The following is a 16154-nucleotide window of genomic DNA, read 5'->3' as shown; positions in this document are numbered from 1 at the left end:
GACACAAAAGTATACACATTATCCATTACTATCGCCACGGTAAGCACTGTGCATGTCACATCATGCACCTGTGTGTTAGCATGTGCTATGCACATGTCTGCAAACACAACATAGCATACTGTAGTATGCATCTTGTGTGGCCATATACCTGGCATGTGTTGCTATATTATGTGTTGTACTATGACACCCACTCCTACGTCGCTTATCATACAAACATGCAACACTGACTTACCAGGCAGCTCCAAGCTCGTTGGTTGGGAGACACCCACCTCCACGATGGATGCGAGGGTTTCAGCATGTTGTTCCATGGGTGTCCCCAGACTGGCCAGGAGCTCCTCCGTGGGTGTGAGTGGGGGCTGGGTTTGTGGCCCACCACCTGTCCCACCTTGTTGTCTGGCGATTGCAGCGGCACGCTGTCTCGCATGCCGAATTAGGTCTGTGCAGTGCCTGCGGATCTGTTGATATGTGCGGTTGTGGCCGCCCAGGGTGTTCACCCTCCTGCGCATATCCTGCCACATGTCTTCACGTTGTTGTGCCTGCAGTGGCACGTGGCTGAACAGGATGTCATAGTTATCATGGAGCAACGGTATTATCACCTCATCTTCCTGTCGGCTAAAGGCAGGCAGCCGGGAACGTGGCATTATCTGTAAGACATAATGATGGTGACAGGTCACATTTACACTGCTGTGCTGGCATACTGCTGGACATACATTGCTATGACATGTACAACATCTGCACAGTAATCTCTGCGATGCATCATGGCAGTGACACAGCCGATGTGTTGCCGTCACACCATTGAGCAGTGGGTGTCATATCATATCTGTGTGTCACCTCATCACACTGTACACGCACCATGTTGATGTTAGCCTGCTGTGGACATGTGTACCTGCCTGCACCTGTGTCCATATCAGTTGGCACGGGTCCCCATGTGACAACAGTTCTACTGTTCACCTGGATGCTGTGTATATGTCACTAGACATCACGTATGCGGCCATTATGAACGTCAGCGGTGGCACTGCACACATACACATGGACACCTGCACATGCATGTGTTGTGCCATGTACATCCACACAGCACTGTACGGGTGTTGGACAACTTGCCACGGCTCACCTGTGTTGCACATGTGATACACATGGGACAATGTGTAACCATGTCACATTAGCAGGAAAGGTCATGCATAGCATGTGCACACGCACGTTGTCCACAGCAACACACAGCACCTGTAACACCACAGGGTGCATCACCGCCACATTACTGCTGTGGGCGGTTGATAGTGACAGTGCCTTTTGTCCATCGCACCATGTAGGACTGTGATAGCACGTGCAGCCTTGCTGGGCAGGGCTGCATGGTATGGCAGGGTATGCCACATACATGGCACTGGGATGTGATCCACCTGGGGGGTAATGATATTGGCAGGGTGGCTGTCCATTCCATATGTCATTGCTATGTGTATATGGACATTACACATGTCTATCATCATGGTGTGGACACTGGCCTTATGCAAGGTAGGCTGCACGCTGCTTGGTGGGGGTGTGTCTGGTGCATGCAGGTATCGCACATCCATGCATACACTTTAACCCTGACAGGTGCTATGTGCTGCGATATTGATCAACACAGTGCTGTATGTGGCCACACACTGCTATCCCGTGCACATGGATGGTTGCCTGGACTGGCGTGGGTACCACATATGCCTATATCCAGTGCCTGCTGCCACCCCATGTCTGCTGGTGCACTGCACACCGCCATCCCTCCCACGGAAGCGTGGTGTTGGGCACAGCATAGGTATCCATGTATGGGGACAGGGATGTTCACATAGCAGGGGCACTGATGGTATCGTCGATCTGACCATACACGTATGGCGCTACCCTCACACATACAACCCATTCATTATGTTGTTCACAACACTGACACAGCTATACTGCTATGCGGAGACATTCACAGACGTACATACACAGATGCGTGCACGTCCGTCTGTGGCATGGCCTGGACTATTGGTGTGGTTCGGCACATAACGTGTTTGAGTGCGGCTGGCGCAGACCTACTGTGCACATGTCTACACAGTAAGCCTGTTCTACAGTAGGCATCGGTGATGTGCTGTGCACATATCATATCTGCACATTGTGTTGGTGTCTGTCTGTCCACGGGCCAGTGGTGGGACACACAGGGATATTGTTGAACATATATGCATGCAACCCTGTACTGCTGTACCGCTAGCTTCTCGGGTGCTAATGTGTCATAGACATGCACACCGTACCCGAACATGTGGTAGTGGGTTGCCACCCGTACCCATCTCCTCTTGTGGGTTGCTATCATCCAACACCCTCTTTGTATTGTATGTTCAGGCTATGCACCTGTGTGGGGCATGTGGGCATGCAATGCAGTACTACGTGCCTTTGCACCCATCGCAGAACAAGTCACACAGGTACACTGGCAGCCGTACACTTCACAGCTTGGTGACGGCACAACACATGTTGTACACACGTAACACATGTCCTGTGGGACATGGTCAAATGTACAGGCATGTCCAACAGTCACATGCCACTGCTACCCCTACATGGCGGCTATGCAGGACATGTGGCGGTACAGCAACTGTCACATGTACACGAGCAATGCCCCCCTACCTACATCACGTGGTACTGCCTGTGGGGCATGTGCGTCTGCATCCATGCTATGGCCATAGATGACAGTTGTACATCGATATGTGCAACATACCTCATTGGGTGTTCTCATGTGTGCATGTTCAACATGTCAACGCATTGTTTGTGTCTGTCAGACACTCATTGTTGTGCATGGTTTACATGGCAGCCATGGCGTACTGTGTGTGATTCCAGGTACTTCATTGGGCTACCAGCATTGTACATTATCACAGCATATTCCAGCCATCACGTAGCCATCCTAGCTGACACTGTTATCCGGCCAGTGGGAGGTGTTCTGCCATGTGCACATATGTCACACAGTGCGAGGGTGACGGACACACATTCTCAGGACAGGGTTCTGACGGCTGTGGATGTGTGTGATGCTGTCGCCGACCATGACTGCGCCAGATGGTGACATCTGGATGTGTAACATTCACAACACACACCTACCTTCACGTAGCAACACATCATCCACAACAATGGACATCCCTGCATGAACACTGTGTGCAGTATGTCTGTATGACCACTGCAGGCACCACTGGTAGCCACCAGCATGGCTGCCAACAGCAGCAGTGTGTATCCTGTGTGAACATGGGTTACACCATTCACAACACACCTGTGTCAGATGGCCCTGTTGTGGGTCACAGTGCAGTTCCACACATCATGTAACAGTATACATCATGCACCGATATGTTGCGGACATGTGATCGGCTGTGCAACTCAACATATGCACACATGACACATCACCTGGTACAGCGTGTCTGTCTTACCACACGTTATTGTGACCACCCTGTGATGACATTGTACAGGCTACGTGGACTGGGACATGTGATGGCTCAAAGGTATATTCACCCTCCGGTGTGTGTCTAGCCAGGTGTACAGTAGGCAGTGGTCTGCACATGGGGATACTGTACATTGGCCTACTCTGTCACTGCGACTGTTGACTATGCTCATACTGTACTTATACAGGCATGTGGTATTTGTCCAGTATGACAGTCGTGGTCAACCACACTACTGTGGCACACATGACCTGCGGACATCTGCCTAGGGTGTGGGGCCCACATGTACATCTTCACATGCTATGCTGCCTCTGCAGCGGTGTCACATGTCTGTCTCCAGCAGGGCTGTCACAGGCAGGCATGGCATGCAGTGATGTGTGACAATGCTTGCACCCTCCACTGTGCTGCACACAAGCACTGCACACACAGTAAGGCACGCCTGACATTTATCTGCGGTGCCTGGGACCTGCCTCCATGCTCTGCACAGCACACCTGCCAGTCCAGATTGTACACAGATCATACCTCCCAGGCACATACCTGGACTGCAACACACACAGGTGAGGATCCCACATCACACAATGATTTACACACATACTGTATATTTTCCGAACACAATGCATCATAGGTACTCCATGTTCGGATACCCATGTTTGTGACCGCTAGACACATTGTGACACGCAACAGAGAGTACACTGTACACCATAGGTTACATGCTGGCTGTGTTGTCATACTGTACATTGCACCTCGGACAGTTGCTACTGCCATGTGCTGACAGCAACCCACACTTCCCTAGTATGGACTCCCATGTACCCACACATGCTTGGCCATGCACTACACATAGCTGGGTGACACATTACACAACACATACCATACCTACACTACCCTCGGCATGCACCATACCTCCATGTGTCTGTGTGTTAAACCTACGGATATCGCCCCTCTGGTAGATGAACATATATGCTTGGCGGCCCTGCTAGCCACAGCCTCCACACACACCCATGGCAGCATATATGGTACATCTGCTCAGCGGCGGTACTACTGTCGTCTGCTGGCGGGGGTGGTTAATGGCATGGCACCCCGGCAGCTGGACGGTATCGTGACTATGCTGACACATATCACAGTGCACTTCCGCTACATGTACGCAATGGTAGGGACCATGCTATTCCACACAGAGACATGGCGGTACTGGCCTTTTCACAGACGCCACGGTGGTATTCATGTTCCATGCACATGTGCTGTATGGGCGCATGTGCAGGCTGTTGCACGGTGGGTATATTCAAATGTGTGGGGTGCATCACTTGACAGTCATGGTGGGTCCTCGTGGTCCATCACATGCTCCACAGCTAGCTACCTACACATGACCGCCGTACATTGCAGTGTGGGCCCTCACGTGGTGTGGTGGTATGTCTGTGTTGTTTGGCTACATCCACATTCGATGTAGCATACAACAGTCACCCAGGCATTGCCAACTGAGATGTTGTTGGCAACATGCCAGCCAATGGGGTACCTACCAACAATACACACTCTCACTCACTACAGGGTTCCAATCCATACATGGACATCGCATTGTCCCTGTGGACACATACATGGTACTGCCATGCACACGTTATGTCCTAGGACACTGTCCCAATGTCACCTCTAATCTCCCTAGCTGTTATGTCCCGCCAACCTGGTTGGTATGTGTCTCTGCAGCAGCCCACTGAATTAACTGCTAGCCTATTCATGGGCGTTGTGTACGTTGACCACCACACTACCGCATCTATCACACTACACATGGGTGGTACTGCATTGCACATGTGGGACTGCATTCGTACACCCATGACTGGACCATTCAGTATGGCACTGGGGCACATCCTCACATCCGTGCTTCACACACTCATTGATGACCTCCATGCCTTTACTGGCACCCTTGTTGGGCCTCTGTGTGCCACAGCACGCCACATCCACATGCTGGCCACCTGTCATACCATCGCATGGGTGGTTGGTGTGGTACAGAGGGTAACAGATCAGACATTATCCCCACATTGCCCTTCAGCACCATTCCACATTCTGGTATTGCCAATGTACACATCCACCATCACATCATACCCTGTGTCTCAGGATGTTAGGCTATATGACTCCTGGACAGGTCACACAGTGGTGCAAGCATATCATGCTACCTACTACATGTCAGGTACATGTGGCATTACACAGTCCTCAGTCATGTGGCCCCTCAAGTTCACTATTTGCTTACATACACAACATGCTGTCACAGAGTACTGTCCATGCCTACATATCCCACATCTACATACCTGGCAGCATTCTAGCTCCACCAGCTCATACTACTAACAACCATACAGGTGTCGGTGTGGCAGATATATCGTGTAGATGTCATTGCGTCGGATACATCACACATGGTGCATACACATCACCTTTGCATAGCGACAGTCATCCACTGGGTATCACATGGATATTGTCCCCATACATGCATATCACATTGTACATGGTTGCTGTACACACACATGCCCCACATGGTGCTGTGGTTGCCATATTCCACTGTGGCGTGGGTACACATCTGCAGGGCCACACATATCTGTACTGTGTGTGTTGCTGGTACATTGGTAGCCTTTGTACCTGTGCCATACACACATCTACACACGGGCAGGGTTACAATAACACATTCGTGGTGTACCTTCCACAATGGCTACAACTTTACATGGCGCGGTATAGTCATGCCGTGATGTATACCAGGCTCAGACAGTTTACATATGCAGATGACAGACGGGGAACACATCTGTACTCATCTGCATACCACTTACACAGGGTGTCATCTACTCTGACATGGGCCATGTCCTCCGCATTAGTGATGCATGTAGTACTCCTACATGGCGTTTGCAGTGGGCGGGGTGAATGAAGCGCTCCTACATATGTGCACACATGCCACGTTGCTTAGCCTGGGCTTCTGTGTTACCTCCGCCAGACTAGACACACACCATGCTGTGGAGCGTGGGTCCTGTGCACATCCCACAGGGACACACTGTGGCACTGGTCATGTGATAGCTCCCTTGCTGATAGGGTGACACATAGACATGGTACCACCACAGCGGCAGTACTGTGTAGACATGCAGTTGACATCCACCTCTGCTGTTCAGTGGACACTACCATGGGGAGGTGACACTACTGTGTACATTGCACATGTGTTTACACATGGACCTGCCGGACGTCATTGTTGCACACATTGCACCTGCTACAGATCGTTTGGACATGGTTACTTGGTGTTCCTTCCATTTCGGTGGCTATTCTGCTACTACTCTGTCCCATATGTGCAGGCCATACATATCCTGTTAGTGTACATAACAGTAGGCCATACCTCCATTATGCATGCTATGCCTGTGATACTGTGTATGATGTCTGAACATATCCATCATGACAGCTTTACATTACACATACTTGACATAGTAACCCCTACTGCGAGGCATACGTGCGTCGTGCGCACATTACGTATGACATCGGCGGTATATGCCCATACACATGTGTGCTGTGACAGTATACATACATGTCCTATCCCCTGCTGTGGCACTTCCTTGTTGGACATCCACTGCCAGCATCGGCGTGGGTGGTGGCATTGTTCTGTGTTTTGCCCCTATGGCAGCCCTTGGGTTATCCGGCTGTGTACATGATGTCCCACTGCTGTGCACACGGTGTCCACAGTCGTTGGTATGCTCAGCGGGTTAGCACTACATAACCACCTTTCACCACTCTCTGCTTTATGGACAGGTATCTTTACTTACAAACACCGTTCACATACAGTGCAGCTTGTCATACATATCATCGTTACACACCAGTACATCTCGTGGGTTCTACATACCTTTCCTGTGTTGACTTCCGTATTCCGTTCGAGTCTCGCTAGATACTTTATTCTCACTCGAGCCGTTTGGTTGTATTTGTTCGGTATGAACATACAGTTTGAATATCCTAGGAGTCTTCCTTATATCCGTCGTCACCTGCGACATGTGGGTTCATCACACCAATAGCTGTTCCTCGGTGTGTACTTATGCGCATATCACCTGTGCATCTCCTCCATTCGTACAGTACGCGTCGGAACTAGGGCATGGTTCATTCCTCGGCTGGGCGTTGGTTATTTGCACTACCTTCATGGGGATGGTATGTATTGTGTTATGTTATGTGTGACTGCAGCCGCTATGTGTGGCGTCAGGTACATTTCGCTGTGGTGTTAGCCGTGGATTGTGTGTGTTGGGTATGGTATTATGTTCGACATGTGGGTGTCCCTGTCCTGGCGGCGTCTGTCGATGGCGTTTTGCATTCGGATGTGTAACATAGCTCTTGTATTCCTTTACACAATGGATGCAGGTATGCATCCGCTGCTGATAGTGTTTCCCACGCGAGATGTTGCGGTTATGCCGCTGTCATTGACTGCCTGTATGTTTTTGCTGCTATTGCGGCTTGTATCCCTTTGATATGTGCGATGGGGTATATCGGCGGATGTGGGTGGCGGGTACGGGTTGTGGGCCTTGCATTTATACATACACGGTATGCTTGTGTGTGTGCTCCATCCCTGCCTGGGGAGCTGCAAGTTACCTGTCTGTTCTAGGAGTGTAGGTTTTGTTGATGTCGTCTGGTGTCGGTATCGCCTGCATGTGTGCTTCCTGCATGTATTCCTCCGTCACATCGGTAGTATATCTGCGGCTGTTCATATGTGCCGACTATCCCTTGGCATTTTGTCACGGATATTTACGGTCAATGTGGTCCTGTACTTGGGACGGCCTGTGTGCTACCGGTTGCCACCTATTCGGGTGGCGATTGCTTGTTTAACACTCGTAGAACACACAGCGGTGTTTACGGGACGATACGTGGCCACGATCGGTGCCGAGGTAGCACATGCGTATTTCCGCGGTACATGACTATTGCTGTGCAACGTTGCCGACGTATCGTTTTGAAATTAACATATCGGTGCCATACATACGGTCATGGTTTGTACATGCGTCCTTTGCATCTCATGTTGGCTATACTCCTGTGGTACATTCTGGGACATTTTCGCTTTGCATCGTTTTACGTCGCCACGCGCCTAGCCAGGGAGGAGCTCTCAGTACTACTTTGTGGGTACTGCTGTACATACGCCTGTGGTTCCTATACTGTATGCCTACACATGTTATTCCACTCCGCCTGTCACATGTCACCTACATACACATTTTACAGTGGCACACACATTACACTCGCACAGCGGAACACACGACACCCTCACCTCACACATACACATACTGCCGCTGTCGCAGGGACGGTTGCACACAGTACCTACGTTGCCCGCATCACCGGCGGCGGTGTCTACCTCCGCCCTCATATCCTAAGAATATTACCCGCACATGTCCTGTTACTGTACCGTGGCCTGGCGATCATCCCGACTCGCGAATATGCATTTAGGTAGGTTGACCTTTCCATGGGTGGCGTTCCCTGTTCTGTCCACCCTCCCGGATACTCGGGTTGTCGTTCACTATGTTTACTATGTAGAGATTTCGTGTCTTACTTCTCTGTCACCTTGCATCCCTGTGATTCCCTGTTTTACCTGTTGTACTTTCTATCTGTGTATGTGTACATATATTTCTACGTGTGTAATGATATCTATCTCCATATCTGTGTATGCACATATGTACATATGTATACACCTTGCGGCGAATGTGGCAGCATACGGCTACGCCGTCTGCTGTAGGACCCGCGTACGGTTGAGGTGTTGGCGTTCCATGCTCCGCTGGCTGTTGGGTGTGCAGTGTTTGGGTGCTACCTATGTTGGAGTCACACATGGGACCGCCCATACGGTACACATTACGGGCGGCCATGTTTGTGTGCCGTCCATTTCACTGTGTGTGCAGGTAGGGAGGTGTCAGTCCATGGGGCCTACACTGTAAGAGTATGTGCTATACGTTCCCTCTTTGCCAAGGCATAGGCATATTGGGTACGCCTCCGTCTGCCTACTGGGGCTGGCACAGTGTGTTCATGGTGCTGAACGTTCTGTGCCTGTGCTTGCCTTGGCAGTTGTGGCGGGCTTGGTGGCCCTACACCATTATGTCCCTGCAGCAGCTGTTTCCGCAGGATCATATTATGTAGCATTGCACATACTATGAATATGTGGGCACATGTGCCTGGAGAGTACTGCAGGGCTCCACGGATGTATCCAAGCAGCGGAACCGTGATTTCAACATCCCAAACACACGCTCTATGATTATTCTGGTTTGTGCGTGTGCCTCATTATGGCGGTCTTGCATGTGTGTGTGTGCATTTCTGATGGGTGTCATCATCCACGGCTCCAGTGCATAGCCAGCATCCCCACAAGGTGACCTTGTGTGATGTCCCCTGGCGAATACCTGATACAGCTGTGAGGCATGCCAGATATGGGAGTCGTGGTAGCTTCCAGGGCTGCCAGCACACACATCCATGATAATGCCCTGCGCATTGCACATGACCTGGCAATTGATGGAGGAATCCCTTGCGGTTTATGTAGCGTCTACCCTGCTCCCGGGTGGTGACTTGATTTCTATGTGCGTACAGTCTATCGCACCCAGTACCTCCTGTATTGTGCCACACGGTGGAAGTGGCGCATATTGCTAGCCAACTCCTCCTGAGATCTGGGGAAGTATATATACTCATGGGCATGTCGTAACATGGCATCCAGAAACTGGTGTAGTACCCTGGATGCTGATGCCTGTGAGATGCCCATTATATCCCCGGTTGGCCTTTGAAAGGTACCTGTTGCCAGTATTCGCAAGCTTACACATACCTTTGTGTCCACTGGGATGGGCTCCCCTCTGTTGTCTCTTGTTCTCAGGCGTGGTCGGCACAGCTCCACTATTTGCTGTAACGTGTCCCTGTCCACCCTGTAATGCTCTACTATCTCCAGGTCTTGAAGCCCCTGGTAGGTTACCCTTGGTCTGAACACTCTCCTTCTCCTCTGAGGCCTATGGAGGTTGTCTGCACCCTCCTCCGCAACTCCGTCTGTCTCTGACACATGCCGATGCATCACGGCCACGGCGGCACCCAACATATACATTTTAAAAGTTCCCCGTGTGTTTACACCCTAAAGTGCAGCGTTTGGGAATACGCTGTGTGTTGTGTGCATTCACACTTTATACTGTTGTGCTCTACACCCGGTGATGTCATTGGGTGTGTCTGTGCGGCCGTATCTGTGGATTATTTTCCGTGTTTTACCGTTGGCACTGCAACGCTGTTGCCTTTGGTGTTACATTACACTTGCCTGCATTGGTTTAGCTTTACACCTTACCTTACTGTTTCTGCACGTTGCACCTACTATTGCCTGGAGTGCATCCTGCAGGCACATGGCATATCATGCATTTTGTCTGCCGCCGCCGTTATGGTACCTCTCTACTTGGCTGTGCTGTATCGGTTCTTCGCTCTTTGCAATTCTGCTACATCCCCTACTTTCTTTGCATTCATATGCCTCCCCTTTCCCGTTTTGCGGGATTCTGCATGCAGAGTTGTCAGCTGCCGATTGCCCTTCGTGGGTTGATTGGTGTTGATTGCTCATTACGACTCCAATTACACTGCTTCCGCATTTCCTCATATTCTCCGCATCACCTTCCTGTATCCGTGGTTGTTGACAGGGCGGCCGTCACATGACTGGTTTGGGGAACGTAGTCATCCTCGTGCACATGTATCTGTGCGCGCATTGTGTACTCTCAGCGCATCTATTTCCTCACGCGCCGGTCCTGATGCTGTGATGTGCATTGTACAGCCCATGTTTGCTGGGCTCCAATGTGCTTCCTCCTACAGTGGCACACCCCTCTGCGATTGACATGTATTCCCTCTAGGCCACTCCTCGGTGTATTACCGCTGCGCCGTTTGGTGCAGCCTTACGCCAGCGGGGGTTTTGCGATTCAGTATTATCTGCCTCATTTGCATGGCATTGACTAGTAATACATGGTTATGGCGCCAGACACTGCCGCCACTCCTTGGCAACCCTTGGGCTGTGGTTGTGGCTTTACATGCATACTATGGTGTATTGTGGCTGTGAAGCTGATGTGTATTATACTGCTCTTTTATGACATTGTCATATTATTTCATTGTTCCGCACCTTCCGCGGACATGTCCTGGGGTTCTGCTGTGGTTTCTGCGTACATACCATTTATGTCATTATTTACATTTTCTGCATGTTTTCTTTTGACATTCTCGGTGTCTTTCGCCATTGGCATGTTGCACCAGTATGACACCTGACGTTGACAGCCTTCCGTTACTCCTATGTCATGTTTGGATATATATAAACAGGTTTTTTTGGTTTACATTGCCGTGCCCTTATGCTACGCCTGCGCCACTTCATGAATCACTACATGCCTTCATTTGCATGGTGCAACACCGCACATGGGGTGTTTAACATACCTATGCCGGAGGCGGCGCAACTCAGGCGCATGCCGGTGGTGCACGTGGAATTGGATCGTACCTGAATCGCTCGGCGGCCATGTCTGGCGTTGTGGCGCCTACGCCATGCGTGCGCCTGGCGCAAGGTTCGTGAATCCCGGGGTTGATTTATAATGAATAAATATAGCTATTAACTCTTGTGACTGTCAGCAGAACATCATACATTTTTAAGCGCTTTCATTCCTTTATTTGTTATACATCAGAAAAAATGCATATTTAACTGATTTATTTATATTTAAATGAATTAATGTGCCAAATACATCCTATCACAGTTCTATCACAGGACTAAAGTTATTTTTTTGGATGTATAAGTTGATATTGATATCAATGAACAAATATATGGAAGTAAAATACATCGGAAATATTTTTTTATAAACAAATATATTTATTTTTCGCATAATCATCCTAGAAGTATGAAATTAAATATTTTCCGTGGGCAAATCATTAGAGCTAGTAGAATTATAAGCAAAAATAACAGATTTTTTTAAACAAAGTAGAACATCTAATAGATTTGTTCTTAGAAAGTGGATACCCAATACAAGAGTTAATTAAAATTAGTTCAAAAGTTAAGGAACAAAGATATGTCAAGTCTCCCCCGATTACAAAACAGGGATATAGGATGCATACCAAAGGTCCCAGTCCTTCTGATCTTGGCAGAAGATTAGCATTTCCTATAATTATGTCCAATGATAGCCAAGAAATTAAAAACATTATAACAAATAACTGGAGAATAATTAAAGGAAATTTTGACCTGAGTAATAGATGGGCCGTGGCCAAGATGCCAGACTGCTAGCAGCAAAGAACTGCAGCTCTGCCTATAATATATTATTCTGACAGGAAATTTAACTTAATTTTTGCAAAAAAAAACTACTCAAAAATATATGAGAAGATATATAAGTGTAGGACTTTTATTATTTTTCAAAAATTAGTACTGAAATAAAAGATTTTATTATTTTTTCCTGTTAAGAAGTTTTCTACAAGGGATCCAAGTATGAGTAACTCGAAGAACTCACATCAGGAGAGTGTGGTGAAAAGGAGTTACAAGCTACAATAACAAATATCCAAGAACTATCGCTCAAAATGGACAAACTAGAGAACAAAAAGTACAGTTTTGTACCTACCATAAATGTAGATGTTCGAAGATCCACATTGCTGCAGTCCTTACATATGGGTAGTCCGCTGTCCTCGGTCGGCCCGAATACCAAAGTATTAGGCTGACGTCGGTCAAGGCGCTTAAAACTGACATCAGGACGTCAGGGTACAAAAGCGCATGACCGACGTCATTTCCTCAGTCTTTTCTTGCCCCAGATGTCAGAAGGCCCTAACAAGACAGGCCAAAGCCAAAAACCAGCAAAACCCAACCAACCACCCGTGCACTAACCATATTTACAATATGTACAACACAAACCACACCACCACCTTCAACAACAGAGGGAAGGAGGGGGTATGGACTGCAGCAATGTGGATCTTGAACATCTACATTTATGGTAGGTACAAAACTGTACTATGTTCTTCATCTCACATTGCTGCAGTCCTTACATATGGGTAGAATCCCAAAGCAGAGGTAAGGGAGGATGGCAAAACTATAAAGCATTAGGAGCTGCCAACATGCCTTGTAAAATTGCAGTTGCAAATCCAGCCCTAGATTTAGAGTAAAGTGGAAGGTGGTAATGCTTAGAGAAAGTATGCACTGAACTCCAAGTGGCTGCTTCCAAAATATCTTTAGTAGCCACCCCCCTTAAAAAATCTGTAGAAGTGGCAGTAGCCCTAGTGGAATGAGGCCTAATCCCAGCTGGAATCTCCTTACCATGATGGGAATAACAGAAAGCAATACAAAACCAATCCACTTAGAAATAGTTTGTTTTGAAACAGGTTTGCCCTGAGAACCCAAAGCAAAAGAAACAAACAACTGCTGAGACTGCCTGAACCCTTTAGTTCTGCTCAAATAATATCGCAACTGTCTGTGAATATCCAAAGTGTGCAAAATCTTTTCCCCTTTATTTTGGGGTTTGCATAAAAAGTAGGCAAATGAATAGTTTGGTTTAAAGCCACACTAGAAACCACTTTAGGCATAAAAGAAGGGTTAGTACGCAAAGACACCCTATCCTTGTGGAAAATTAAGAAAGGCTCAACTGCCATAAGGGCCTGTAATTCAGAAACCCTTCTCGCAGAGGTAATGGCCAACAAAAAAGCAGTCCTCCAAGATAAATATTTCAACTCTGCCGATGCTGCAGGCTCAAAAGGTTGTAGAGTAAGTTTCTCCAACACAAAATTGAGATCCCAAGCAGGAGTAGGAGCACTATTGGGGTCTTATATTCTTTGCCCCTCTAAGGAATTGCTTAAACAAAGGCTGAGAAAATAATGGTGGGTCACAGTCATAGTGAGCAGAGATTGCTGCAGCATGAACCTTTATAGAGGAGAAGGACAAACCTTTGTCCAATAACTCAGTAAGGTATTGAAGCGCCACACTTAAATTAGGTTTAGAAACATCAAAGTCCTTTGCTGTACTCCAAAATAAAAATCTCCTCCATTTATCTGCGTAAACTTTCCTTGTACTAGGCCTTCTGGCCTCCAAAATAACATTCAAAACTTGTTGTGGAAGCTGAGACCCTCCAGGGTTTAAACCAGAATATGCCAGGCTGTCAGATGTAGAGAATGAAGTTTGACATTGAGTAAATGACCGTTCTCCTGAGACAGCAGGTGAGGAATCAAGGCAAAGGCCATGGAGGCTTCTGTACCAGACTTCTCAGTAATGGGTACCAGTGCTGTCGAGGCCAATCTGGAGCTATTAAAATCATGTTTGGCTTGTCCTGTCTGACCTTCAGCAGTACCTTTGGGAGGAGAGGCAGAGGTGGAAAGGCATACACGTGAAGATTGCTCCAATTGAATGAGAGAGCATCCACTTTCCAAGCTGAGGGATGAAACCATTTTGTGCAAAACTTTGGCAGCTGGTAATTTAGTGGAGAAGCGAACAGATCTATGTCTGGAGTTCCCCATAACACTGTCAACCTCTGGAATACATGAGGATCCAATTTCCACTCGTGGGGATCCATAAGTTGTCTGCTCAACACATCTGCTAAGGAGTTCTGTGCTCCTGGCAGAAACCTTGCCTGAAGATTTAGCTGTAAACTGAGAGCAGTCTCCCATAAAATCATTGCTTGTCTGCATAGAGGATAAGAATGCGTTCCCCCTTGCTTGTTGATGTACCACATGACAGTTGTGTTGTCTGTTTGAATCAACACCTGCCCTGGAAGAAGTAAATCCTTGAAAGCTATCAATGCAAATTGGACTGCTAACATCTCCTTCAAGTTGATATGTAGATGTTGAAGTCTGGCAGGCCACGTGTCTTGTATCCATTTTCCATTTAGATGAGCTCCCCAAGCTTTGTCTGAGGCATCTGTCGTTAAAATCTGACTCGCCTCTGGCGGGTCACAGAGAGTCCCTTGTTTAGGTGACATTCCTGAGCCCACCACAAATTCCTTTTGAATGCAAGGTATTATTTGAATGACAGTGTCCAAATCTTGGCAGTGCTGTGTCCATACATTCTTGAGATACCATTGTAGCTTCCTCATATGCAGTTTGGCATTGGGAAGTACCAGAATACAAGATGCCATGAACCCCAAGGCTTGAAGGACTGTCCTTGCAGTCAGCCTGGACTGATGAGACAACTGGTGGAAGTAAAGAGAAAGATTCTTTTGTTTGTCCGGGGTCAAAAAAGGCCATCTGGGATGCTGTATTCAGTCTCACACCCAGAAAGCACATGTCCTGAGAGGGTACTAGACTGGACTTTATTTCGTTCACAGAATACCCCAGGCATCTTAACACTGCCGTCACATACTGTAAATGATGAAGAAGTTCGTCCTTTTCTTGGGCCAGTATCAGGCAATCGTCCAAATAAGGATAGATCTGTATTCCTCTTAGCCTGAAGAAAGCTACCACTGGAGCCAGAACCTTCGTGAACACTCTGGGCACAGTAGATAAGCCAAAGGGCAATGCAGAGAACTGATAATGTGAAGTCCCAGCCCGAAAACGCAGATACTTCCTGCAACTGGGCCTGATAGGAACATGAAGGTAAGCCTCCTTGAGATCCAGAGTCACCATCCAGTGATCTTTGCCCAGCAGAGGTAAAAGCTGTTGTAACGTTAACATTTTGAACTTGGGAATGTCCAGATATGTGTTGAGGATGGATAAATCCAAAATTGGTCTCCACGTGTTTCCTTTCTTTGGTACTAGAAACAGGCGAGAATAAAATCCTAGGCCCACTTCTGGCAGAGGAACCGTTTGAATGGCCCCTATTTGAAGTAGTAAAGAAATTTG

General features: G+C 48.1%; 1 protein-coding gene across 7 annotated transcripts in view; it reads right to left on the bottom strand.

Annotated features, from left to right (window-relative positions):
• PTK2B (protein tyrosine kinase 2 beta) overlaps nt 1-16154 on the bottom strand; it is a 2401727-nt gene that overhangs the window by 547761 nt on the left and 1837812 nt on the right. The window lies entirely within an intron of this gene.

This window comes from Protopterus annectens, chromosome 2.part1, assembly GCF_019279795.1.
Source record: "Protopterus annectens isolate FY-2018-M chromosome 2.part1, PAN1.0, whole genome shotgun sequence".
NCBI classification, from domain to species: domain Eukaryota; kingdom Metazoa; phylum Chordata; order Ceratodontiformes; family Protopteridae; genus Protopterus; species Protopterus annectens.
The sequence above is the reverse complement of the archived record's forward strand: the minus strand, read 5'-3'. Positions and strand labels throughout refer to the sequence as shown.